Genomic DNA, 11,830 nt, shown 5'->3' on the forward strand with positions numbered 1-11,830 from the left:
AACGAGTTAGTTAAGAGGAAATTAAAAAATCGTCTGAGTAACTAAATATAGGCTAGTGTGAATATATGTGTTCAGTTCAATTTAATTCTGACGTGCCTCTCATTTTTAAAGTCTTGGCTAAAGTTACAAAGGACAGGCTGTATATAGGGTCTCTGGATGAAATCAAGGCTTCGACAGACACCTGTCTGGTCGGGAAAAAATCATCTAATAAAAAGACGAGGACGCCAACCAGAAGATGATAAACTATGTATTGACGTTTCGGCACCCAGAACGGAAGACTTGTTCACAATCTTCATTGTGAACAAGTCTTCCGTTCTGGGTGCTGAAACGTCAGTGTCAGTACATAGTTTATCATCTTCATTGTGAACAAGTCTTCCGATGTGGGTGCTGAAATGTCAATGCATAGTTTGCCATCTTGTGGTCGACGTCATCGTCTTTTTATTCAATAGGGCCTGTGGAGTAGTGCAGTAGGTAAGTATGTGTAATAGACCTTTTTCAAACACACGAGCACCACCAACGCGTGTGCAAGCGCTCGTTGTATAGTCTTGTATATATGATATGTATAGTCATGAGCAATATGAGGCGGAACTCTGCAATTACCTACCTTTTAAAGGTCATAGTGGCTAAGCGCAATTGGCAAGCACAAGAGTGTTCATAACACCAAATGCTCTAGTGGAAAGCTATCTCTTGCAATTGAATACGTCACATTCATATCAGTACATAAAAAGTAATCGTTGAATAAATGTGAATTCGGTGTTCCGGTACATATTGCTCATGATAGTACGTCGTATACAACACAATAACGCATGCCGATACTGTTGTGCAGTACTCTCGTACTATGCCGCTAAACTGCTACATCTGATATGCATCCACATGGTAAGACTTATGCTGACTGTGTTATTCCTTTCACATTTCATGCGTAGAGATACATGCAGGGGTGTTTGGATATATGTAGTATTTATGATTTAAGAATGGTCAACAAGCGGTTGTATGTTCTTTTCGAGTCATGCTCTCACGGCACCAATGAGCAGCGGGCGACCAAACAGCCGACTTGCTAGGTGCTTACACACTTTTCCCATAGTGCCTGCGAGGCATTCTGGGATTGCTTGAAAAGGTCTATTGAGCAGCTGTGAAAAATTAATTCAGTGGCCTTCCTGTATCATAACAGCACTTTTTTTTCTGTGTCCATTTGTAGGTGCAAAGTGTCCTTGAACAGTAACATATAAATGGGTGCAGACATCCTATCCTATTGCATGCTTTCACAGTAATGCAGCAGCTTGGTCTTGAAGTAGTGCGTGTGCAGCTGTGACAAAATTTTGTTTTGGTTACAGTTCAGTACCACTAATGGTGTGCATATTCGCTGCTCCGACCACTTATGTCACAAGCAGTCTATGCTGTAATGTCTCTGCCAAAGGGGTCATCTTTAACAGTATGCGGCACAGTGCACAGTTATTGAACATAAATTTGATGTAGAAGTGTTTGAATTCATTCAAAGCTCACTGTTGTGCTTTTTCTTTCATCTCACTTGCCTCAGTCTGGCAAAAGCACGTGTATCAACGGACTTAAAGAATCTAAACAAATGTTTGGAACATAGGTACAACACTGAGCAAACATTGGCATCATTATTTTCTGAACAGTTGCTGACGTTGCAAAATATTTTCTTTGCACTCTTACATTTACAGGTATAATAATAAATTTTCTAGCTTACTGAACAGTGGAGCTTGAATTCTAACAGTTTAGTATTTGTAGATTTTGCTCCATGAACAGGTTCAGCACAAAGTGTTGCTACAGCAGCAACAACTGTGCCTGCTACTGAGTCTGCTGCCACCTCGTATTCTGCAGCCACACCAACTAAATGTGCTGCCTCTTCTGGTCCTGCAGCCTTAGCAGTCACACTGCCTTCTGCCTCTGATGCTGACATGTGCAGTGTTCATTCAGCCAGGATGAACAGGTAAGATAATTGAGGATCCACAAGGAGTATTATAGGTGCGTAGCCTATCATGACAATAACTAGTAACAAGGGTGCTTATTTGGGCCAGTCTGTACATGTCTATAAGAAACGAGAAACAGCACGAACCACAGGATGACAGGACAGAGATGGACTAAGCGCTGTTCTATTCGGACTACCTTTACGGTGCAAGTATGATAGTGCTAAGTCCCCATATCTATGCTTTTGTCCTGTGGTTCGCGCTGTTGCTTGTTTTCTGTGAGCTAGTAACAAGGTGTGGACTTGAGCTAATTGCTAAATAGCTGCGCACGAAGACATAGGATGTCTTTGCATCTTGTTTCTTTTGCAATAACTAGCCTTGTGCCGTGTTTCTGCTTACCTAACCAAGCAGCAATGAATGTGTGGGTGCAGAGTGTGTTAATTGCCAGTTCTTGCACAGTCAGTCTGCATGTGGCCTGATAATCACGTTGTCTCGACAAAAGCCTAAAAATAATGCTGTTGTAAGAGCGACAACAATGCTACCATCTATTAAAGCTAAAAAAATTGTAGGAGGTGCTGGTAGTTACCTTTGCTCGCTAGTGCTGCATGAGTTATGCTGATAAACTGTGCAGAGCCTTTACCGAAAGGCATAGTTCAGCTTTCAGAAGCTGAACTTACTTTTCGAGGATGGCTTATCTTACTATTCAAAAGGAACATCATGTGAGCTACTGCATTCACAGTGCTTGTGGCGATCTGGGTCAACACAAGCTAGATTGTGCTGCCACTGTGGTCATCATTCACCGTGGTCATAAAGTGATACAGTGCTGTATTGTAGCTTAAAATCTGGCCAGAGGCTTCGATACTCATTCGGTAACTGATCAGCACTTGCTGGAATGCGGGCATTGTGTCATCATTCAAAGTGCAGCTGCAGCACGGCACCCTGAAATATTTCTTAATCCACAGCAGCTTCTGCCACGCTTGTGACGTAGCGTGAACGTTACAAGGAGTCGAAATGAAATTACTGCTCGCCGCAACCGATGCAGACAAACCGCATTGTTGCTATTGACGCACTCATTATGGTGATTACTCTTTGTGAATGCATGCGCCAATGGGTACCGAATAAGAATGAAGCTACTGTTTGCCACAGGAGATGATACTACTTACGCAATTGTAGATGGTCATTACCCAATTTTGAAGACGCGCAGTCTGTACATACAACAGGAATAAAAATTCGGCCGATCTCACGTACCGCGGGAGTCGATATTATGCGAAGCATGCGGCGGGTAGGTGACTGTGGCGTAAGTTTTTTACATAGCGACACGTTATGAAATGACGCTAAAGATATGCATAAATTTTATACGCACACACATATATATGTTGAAGAGCCTCATATGTGTTATATAACCAGTTGTTTATGGTTGGGTAACGCTGCCAATGGCAACGTGGGTATTACCAACACCAGAAGCGGTAAGCTGATATGTAGTGCTTATACGTGTCCCGAAAACGCATGCATGTTTCACGAACCCGTGTGCATGTGTTAAAGAAGTTCTTGACAGTTCTTGAACAAGGGAAGGGCATCATCACCGTGATCAGTGAGCACCAGCAGCTGGTCATGAATTGTTATAGGATCCGGTCGTGATCGTGGTGACGAGGGGTCCATGTGTAGTGAAGTATGTGGTACAGTAGAGCTGTTGGAATTCGTGGATGCCTCGGTCATTGTGTCGACAAATTGTCTGTCGACAGAGCCGGCGACGTGTCGGAACCTGAAGCCACTCTTCGCGTTGGTGAGGTATAGGCCGTCGAGGCTGGTAGGCCTGGATAGTGGTACGTAGACCAACATCAGTGGATGATGTTTGTCGTATTCGTAGACTATACCTGGGCGTATGTGGCCTACATAGCCTAGCCTACCAAGCGGCTGTCAGACAATCTGGCATCGTCCTCGGTCAGCATGAGGCCATCGCACAGCCTCGTAAGAAATGAAGATCCTAAGAAATGCTGCGTCGTTCTTGCAGTCTAAGTGCACTTTACGGTGCGATGATGTGAATATCATACGTAACTTTCGTTGATTTATTCCTCCGGGGTCGAGCAATGCTTCAATATCGCTTGCTGAATAATAGAAATACAAACATATAGTTTATTAGACTGCTATAAAAGCGGAGCCAACACTGGAACTACAGACGTTAATCTGATATGACGCCTGTATCGTAGGAGTATCATGCAGTGTTTATTGCTTTCTTGTAAAATTAGATAGCCAGCACCACAGCCACAATTGATGTTGCACCGATATTACGCCTGCGTAGGCTGTTTTTCCAAACCACTTTACAGACCTGGCGTGGCTCAGTGGTAGAATACCTAATTGCCGTGCTGAATGCTTGGGTTCGATTCCTGCTGGGACCCTAATTTTCATTCTTTCCATTCGTTGAGTCAACGCTGCCGATGTTGGTTTTCCTTAACGCTCTAGCATTTAAGTTACGAACGTCTGTTCTCACCCTTCCTGGGTAGATATAAATTGTCAATCACCTGTGGCGCATACCCGTACACCGCGGTCCGTGGTAAACTGGTATGTGCCACACGTGTCTAGTGGAAAGGGTTTGACGACGTACGCGGCAGGATTTTAACGTTATTCATGTCATGACCCGGCAATCATATTCGTCAAATACTCTTACCCTCCCATGCAAATTTTGGTCTACACCAAGTTAAGGAGGCGATCATGAGAGCACCCAGACGTAGGCGGCTAGATAGATAGATAGATAGATAGATAGATAGATACGTACATAGAAACGCCCAAAGTGCCAGAGGTTCGCTAAGAAATGCTTCGCATTTAAAAAATTTTCAGGTGGTGGCCTTCGAACCTCCAAGCAACCCCTGTAAATCCCTTGCTGGGCCTGTGAACGCAGCCGATCATGTTTTCTTTCGTGTATTTTGCCAATTATGAAAGCTGTACTTGTGTTTTTCAAACTTTAACTATTTCCCAATTACATTTATAGATAGCAATTCTGAGAGCCCATTATCACTTCTTAGCAAAAGAAAAGCATTTTTCTCTGTTCAAAAGCTGGCTACAGAAGTGGCGAGGCCTTTAGCGATACTGAGTGCATCACTTTGCAGTTTTTATAATTATGTCCTATTTGACAACTTTCAATTGCACAAGCCATTTTGATAATAATTTTCTCACAGCACTTGAAGCACAAAAATCTGAGAATATACCGTATTTATTCGAATCTAAGCTGATGTTTTTTTTCGAAAAAACGATGTGTGAAACTGGGGGGCGTCGGCTTAGATTCGAGTACAATGACTAAGGCTTTTTTTTTCTGGCCTTGCGAATTTCGAAGATCGGCTTAGAATCAGGGCCGGCCTAGATTCGAGTAAATACGGTATATACATAATGGGACTGCATATTTTGACTGTTGACTAATATGTATCTTGCATTCAGTATTCACCAAACACTGAAATGTGCATTCTGATAAAGTATAAAGTGTACCTCGCAAGACATTGTTAACTGGTGAATTACAATAAAGAGCTGAAACCTGGGAAAATATGCAAGTGAAACTTAAGAAATTATACGATTTAGGAGAACAAATAATAATTATGTAGCTAATGCTGCACTGTTGTCATTTACTACTTCCATGTTGACTTAGAGGCAGTTTCAATATTATTTTCAAGCTTGCACTTGGCACAGTAAAGCCTCGCTGTTATGTTACTCGCTGCGTTTTCCTGGCTGGTACATCGTTTTCTGCTGGTCCCGGCATAGCTTCCATAGGGTCCAATATACAGTAGAATTTCGATAATTCAAACTTGAGGGGACCTCGGGATTTCATTTGAATTATCAGAAGTTCTCATAAATATGACTCAGGGCAGCACACCAACTAACACTGCGATGTTTATTGTTTCTCAGTGCCGGAGGATTGTCATAGACAGCTCTGCATGATTACCAGTAAAATTTTTAGACATCAGCAATAATACTGGTACTCGTAATTATACAAGGGGTGCACGGGTGTGTAATTAAGGGACGAAATGTGTTGCATCCCAGGACAGTTGCTAGCCATTTCTAATTCTTAGGACGCTTTCTCGCATGGCATACTGCGGAGAAAGTGACTTTAAGAAATGTTTGGCACACGATAGATCAAGGTCAGACCGTACCGTCTTTTTTTTTCTCGGTCAGCACGCGATTATTGGTGCGCAAGGTTCGGCTAGTTTGGCCATTTTGAAGGAAGACAATCAGCCTTATTTGCGCCTGTTAGTAACAGAAAAATGTGAATGTTCAGCTAGAAACAACAAAGGCAGCAGATATTTCCAGACATGGACAAGCGAAAAGTTTGAATTAACCAAATTTGTGCAGTGAGGTAGATTGAATTAAGCAGCTTTAAAATACATTGAAAACATAGTGGGCCAACCTCAAATTTAAGATTTGTTTGAATTAACCGAAAGTTTGAATTATCAGAGTTTGAATTATGAAGAGTCTACTGTATTGGGAATCCCATAACATCGCGAAGTACGCTCAGAGCTGGCCGGAAGAGAGCGGCCATGTTAACTTTCCGGACGGCTTGGCTTGGCTTGACCGTAAGATTAGCTAGCTGCATGAGTTGTTGCAGGGACACCTATGAAGTACTTCTGGTTCTCACGACCAAAACAGCCTGTGAAATTCGTACTGCAAAGATGATGTCTGTGACATAACTGGATGTAAACTTGTTTTTGGCGCTCGCGAAAGTGAGGCCTTAGAGCAGGGGTCTCAAACTCATCTCAGCTTGCGGGCCGCAGTCCCGAAATTTGGTGCAACAAGGGCCGGGACAGTGAAAAAAGTCGGAGCGGGGAGAGATTTGAGCAAAATGTCACATAGTGTTGCCATTTGGAAGAATGCCTGTCTCATATCTCATGAACTGCTGCGTCGTCGGTTGTACGAACAGGTGCACGTCGTGCCCTGCGGGAACGACGTTTCACCGTTTCTCAACTCGTCCGTGCTATATTGGGCAGCGGCAGAAGCGGATCACAGCTGTGCGACGAAAAAGTTCGCTTGGTTCTCGCTCCCTCTGCCACCTCGCATTCTGCAGTTTTGTTTTTCTTTTGCCGCTAGCATCAGTACATTTCAGCCACGACGGAATAAACTAGGAGCCCTCTCGGCACTCGAAGATATGCAGTGCACATTTCGTTGGGGTGTGCCGTCCAAGGGTGTGTCGTCCCCGTCGTAGTGCCAACGATATTTCCTCATGAGTATCGTAAGCGGTCCGTGCTTGCAGAAGATAAGTTGATAGTCAGCACTTGTGTCGTCGTATGTGTTTCTTCTACGTCCCGTGCTTCACGTTCGCGCTGTTCCTGCAGTCATGATTTTAGTGCTGGCGGAAGTGCAGCTGTTCAAGTAGAGATGCGCTAACTGGGAGTCGATCCCCTTCCCCCGAGATGTTGAGGGACAAAAATGTCAGGTGGTCACCTGACATTTTAAAAACCATTTAACAAACTCACAAAAGTTTATTATTTGTGAATTCACGGGCTGCTAGCACAGCGACATTGACACATCTGGGGACAATCTCACAAAGGTATTGGCAAAAGTGATCGCTTGTGAGGCTTTGGCCATGGTGGCACTAAATTTTTTAGAGGATATGATACTGAAGGTGCTCGAAAAGCTTTTCATGCTTACCTGCAATTAGCAAATCCTCCAGAAACGCAGTGTTTTCAAGCATAAGAATTCAAATTAAATTCTGTGCAGTTGAGCACTAATTAATTTTTTTTAGTTTTTCCTGTTTTCAGCTCTTAAGTTTATTGCTTAGTACAGTCCCTTCAAAAATGTATCAGCAGGTTTCTCTGTATGTGTTGCAGTTCAATGTGTACTTCAGGCTTTTGAAATGCAGCTCGTCGTTATTGTCATTGAGATGAATTAAACAGTGCTGTTTCCTAAAGAAATAATCTTTTGTTTGTATCTGTGTAGGTTGACCAGCCTAACGGTTGGATGCTCTCAAGGGCTGCCTCAAAAAAGGACTTTCATTTGGTTCAGCGGTCCACCATCGCAATATGGTGGACAGATGCCCGCGTGCATCGGAGCTTCCTGGGAACGAACCATTTTGCAGCAGAAGGTGGCCAGAAGCCTGCACAGCAGCCATTGTCCCCACACAAAGTGGAAGCATAGAGAGGTCAGCGAGAAAGCTTGCACATTTCAGTAGCGTGCATGTTTTCTGTCACGCATGCATGTCGGTTTATAACCCAATACCAGTTCGGCGACTTCGGTGCCCTATTTCTGAGCACAACTGCAAGTTATATTTCTAGCCACAGAATGTACATGCCGAATGGTTGAAATGCTGAAATACTTGTCTACTTCAAGCAATACTGCAAGTCGGCCTAGTTGGAACATATTTATCTTCACGGATTCGCGCAAGCACGTGGAGACAAAGAAGAGATGCCCAACGACGAGCGCAATCTAACAACTTGTTTATGTTTTGAAAGCCTTCACTTAAGAACCCTCCGATCGGCGCGATCTGGTAAAAAAAGCTCGTCAAAAGCACACATGGCACAGCTCGTGATCACATGCCTTAATGTACAGATGACAACAGCAAAATTTCTTTCTCAAGCAAGGCAACAGAAGGGCGGCAAACACACTTAGGCCTCCACTATCTCCCTCGAAGTTTGATTGCGATGCCTGTATTCACTGGTGGTGCTACTAAAACAAGGCGTGCATGCGCACTCATTGCAATGCAGTGCTAAATGTGTGTTAGGGCGACCTTTCAGAATAGACATATGATCCCCTAGCCTCATGTTTATACATGTGCCAGTCTGCCCTATGTACACATGACCACACGTCAGAGGAATATTGTACACTACATTGTTTACACATTTAACAAACTGGTGCTTCTTGGTACACATTTAACAAACTAGCAGTGATTCTTTACGTACATGGGCTACCTCACAGAATAAAAAAGGTAGCTCGAAATTACGAAGTTAAGGTGGTGTTTTTGGCCAAGACCAAAATCGGAGGTTTGTGTGCTTTGGTTGACCATAAATGTAAGAAACTGAAATGTGTACAGGAAGGACTACTGTGGTGTTAAATGTGCAAACAATGTAGTGTACAATATTCCTTTGACGTGTGGTCAGCTGGCAGATGTATAAACACGAGGCTAAGAGAACATATGTCGATTCTGAAAGGTCGCCCTAACACACATTTAGTGCTGCATTCCAATGAGTGCGCCTGCACGCCTTGTTTTAGTAGCACCACCATTGAATACAGGCATCACAATCAAACTTTAAAGAAGATAGTGGAGACCTTATACATTGACAAGCAGAAAGAAAAATGTGCTAGCCACCTTTCCGTTGCTTTGCTTGAGAAAGAAATTTTGCTGTTGTCATCTGTACGGCGTGTGATTATGAGCTGTGTCATGTGCGCTTTGAGGAGTTCTTTTGGCGAGATCGCGCAGATCGGATGGGTTGTCAAGTGAAGGTTTTCAAAAAAATGAACCAGTTGGTAAATTGCGCTCGTCGTTGTGTATCTCTTCCTTGTCTCCGTGTGCTTGCACGAATCCGTGAAGGTTGTCTACTTGCTTTAGCAACTATCTGCATATTAAAGTAATTTGATATACCGTATTTACCTGCATAATTTGCGCCCTAGCATAATTTGCGCACCCCTAATAGTTAGCCAGCTTTACTAAAAAAAAAAAATATTTACGCGCATATTTTGCGCTCCCCGCCTCATCCGAGCCAACTCGCCGGCGCGCGCGCACGGAGGAACTTCGGACGGCCGCGGCCCCGTGGCCCTCACCGAGCAGGCGACCGCAGTCATACACAAGACGGGCTGCGAGTGCGAAGTCCCTTCTTCCGATTACTTCGTTCTATTCTCCGGAAACCCCCGAACTACTGTATTATAGGGACCGTACCAACCGTACCCGAACACCGGAACTGCTCAAGCGTTCTCCCGCCGTGAGAATGCATGCACGCGACACGACACGGACTACTTTCTGCATCGGAGGCATGCGAGGGCCAGTCGCGCCAACTTTTCCCCTCGCTGCCCCTCGTCCTCTGCGTCCGCGCTGCAACACCAGCAACACAGCCTTGGTTGATTTCGGAAGTTTAGGTTTCGCGACAGCCAGTTGCATTTTCATGAGAAGTGTTCTCTTGCCCTGGGCTACAATAACTGTTCGGCAAAATTCAAGCTCACTGTTATGGAGTTTGCCTAAGAAAACGGGAACCGTGCCGCCGCCAAGCACTTCAGTGTGAATGAGAGTCACGTTCAGTACGGGATAAAGCAGAAGAGTTCGCTTTTTAATGCTAAACCGGGAAAGAGAGCGCTCCGAGGACCGAAGCATAAAAAGTTTCCTGCCGTTGAAGAATACCTTTTCAAATATGTGCGAGATCTTAGGGCCACAGGTATCGCCATGCAGTGGCACCTCTCTTCTCCCAGCATTGTCGCGAAGAGCTTCAAGAAGACGGGGCTGTCGAACGCGCTCGTCGGAATCGAGGACGACGCGCTTTGGGAGGGCGGTGAGAGCGGCCGCGGCGATGTTCTCCGTCGGACTTCTCGACCAGTGATTCTGACTAGACCGTGCATGACCGAATCTGGCTGGTTAAAGTACGTGCTAATTCTGTTAAATAAGCAATACCCTTCGTTTGCACTATAATTTATCTTTTTTAATGTATTATACCACACTCGTTACGACTATATATTGCGCGTTATTTCAGATGTTTTCGCGAAATCGCGTAATTTGCGCACTCTTCGGAGCTCCAAATTCGCGAAAAAATTGCGCAAATTATGCGAGTAAATACGGTAGTTGAAATCTTAGTGGCATCTCTTGCATGTTTTTCTTTGTCCAGAGATTCTTGGGGAAGGAAAACCTGAACTGTGGTATTATCCGTCATGGTACTGACATTCCATACATTGCTGTTTCGCGACATGCGAGCCTTCCCGAAGTTCAATAAAAGCATTAAACCTGAGCATTCCAGCCTTGTAAGGAGTCATGGTGGAGATTTGTTGCGAAGGTAGTCCTACTTTTATAAATTAGCCCCTCAGTTCATATGTTAGGCTGTATGACGAGCACGTAGCAGGTTATTTACTGAAGAGCACGTAGCAAACGTAAATTTACTGCTAGTGTTGCCTTAGTGGGTCTTAATCAGCTACCGTAGTTCATTGATAGGCATTTCTTCATGAATGAAAATGGATCTGTGTTCTGTAATTTTTAAAAAGGCACAGCACAAATCTACAACAACCATAGGGAACCTAAATCGTCAAATTAGGGAAATCCTGTAATGAATTCTTCTTGCAGTCTCTTCCAGGCACTACAGTGCTGCCCAAAGCCCTTCGGAAGAGGAAGCGAAACAGGCCGGCCAGAACACCAGGCTTCTGGCTGTCCCAGAAGACATCCAAGTTGAGGCGAGGGCAGAAAAAATAAACAGAGAAGTCATTTTCATTTCCAAACTACTGTGCAAAGCCTTGTGTTTTTGCCTGCGGCCATGTAAAGATGCATGTTTTCATTTCCAATGCATTTAAGGACATAAAAAGGCGGATTACACCTGTACCCGTCGTGCAAAAACACACCAGCCCGGTTCTTGCCAAAACACGCCAGTCCGGGTCTCAACAAAACACACCAGCCCGGTTCTTGCCAAAACACACCAGTCCGGTTCACACCAAAAACCGGTCGTATACACCAGACCCGGGACACTCGCCAGAAACCGTGTCTGAATTCCCGCTCTGGCGGGAACGGGAAAAACACACCAGACACGGCCTGGTGGATTTTTCGACTGGGGTGGAAACAGCGGATGGCTTTTACGATCAAATGATCTACGATGCCTTCTGTCCTCGACGTGGCACCAAGGTCTTGTGACGCCCTGTCCACATCCAAGCCGTCTCTCATGCCGTCTAAGAATGAGGCGTTGTTGGGTTTTGATAAATCAATGCTGAAGTCACCGGTAATCATAAGGGGCATGGCACTCTCG

At 44.5% G+C, this 11,830-nt stretch overlaps 1 long non-coding RNA gene across 1 annotated transcript; it reads left to right on the top strand.

Annotated features, from left to right (window-relative positions):
• Positions 1-7,848: 7,848 nt before the first annotated feature.
• Positions 7,849-11,312, top strand: LOC119402332 (uncharacterized). The gene is made up of 2 exons (XR_007417222.1): positions 7,849-8,046; positions 11,161-11,312. It is a non-coding gene; the product is annotated as an uncharacterized LOC119402332 (long non-coding RNA).
• The last annotated feature ends 518 nt before the right edge of the window (positions 11,313-11,830 follow it).

This window comes from Rhipicephalus sanguineus, chromosome 8 (genome assembly GCF_013339695.2).
Source record: "Rhipicephalus sanguineus isolate Rsan-2018 chromosome 8, BIME_Rsan_1.4, whole genome shotgun sequence".
Classification (NCBI taxonomy): domain Eukaryota; kingdom Metazoa; phylum Arthropoda; class Arachnida; order Ixodida; family Ixodidae; genus Rhipicephalus; species Rhipicephalus sanguineus.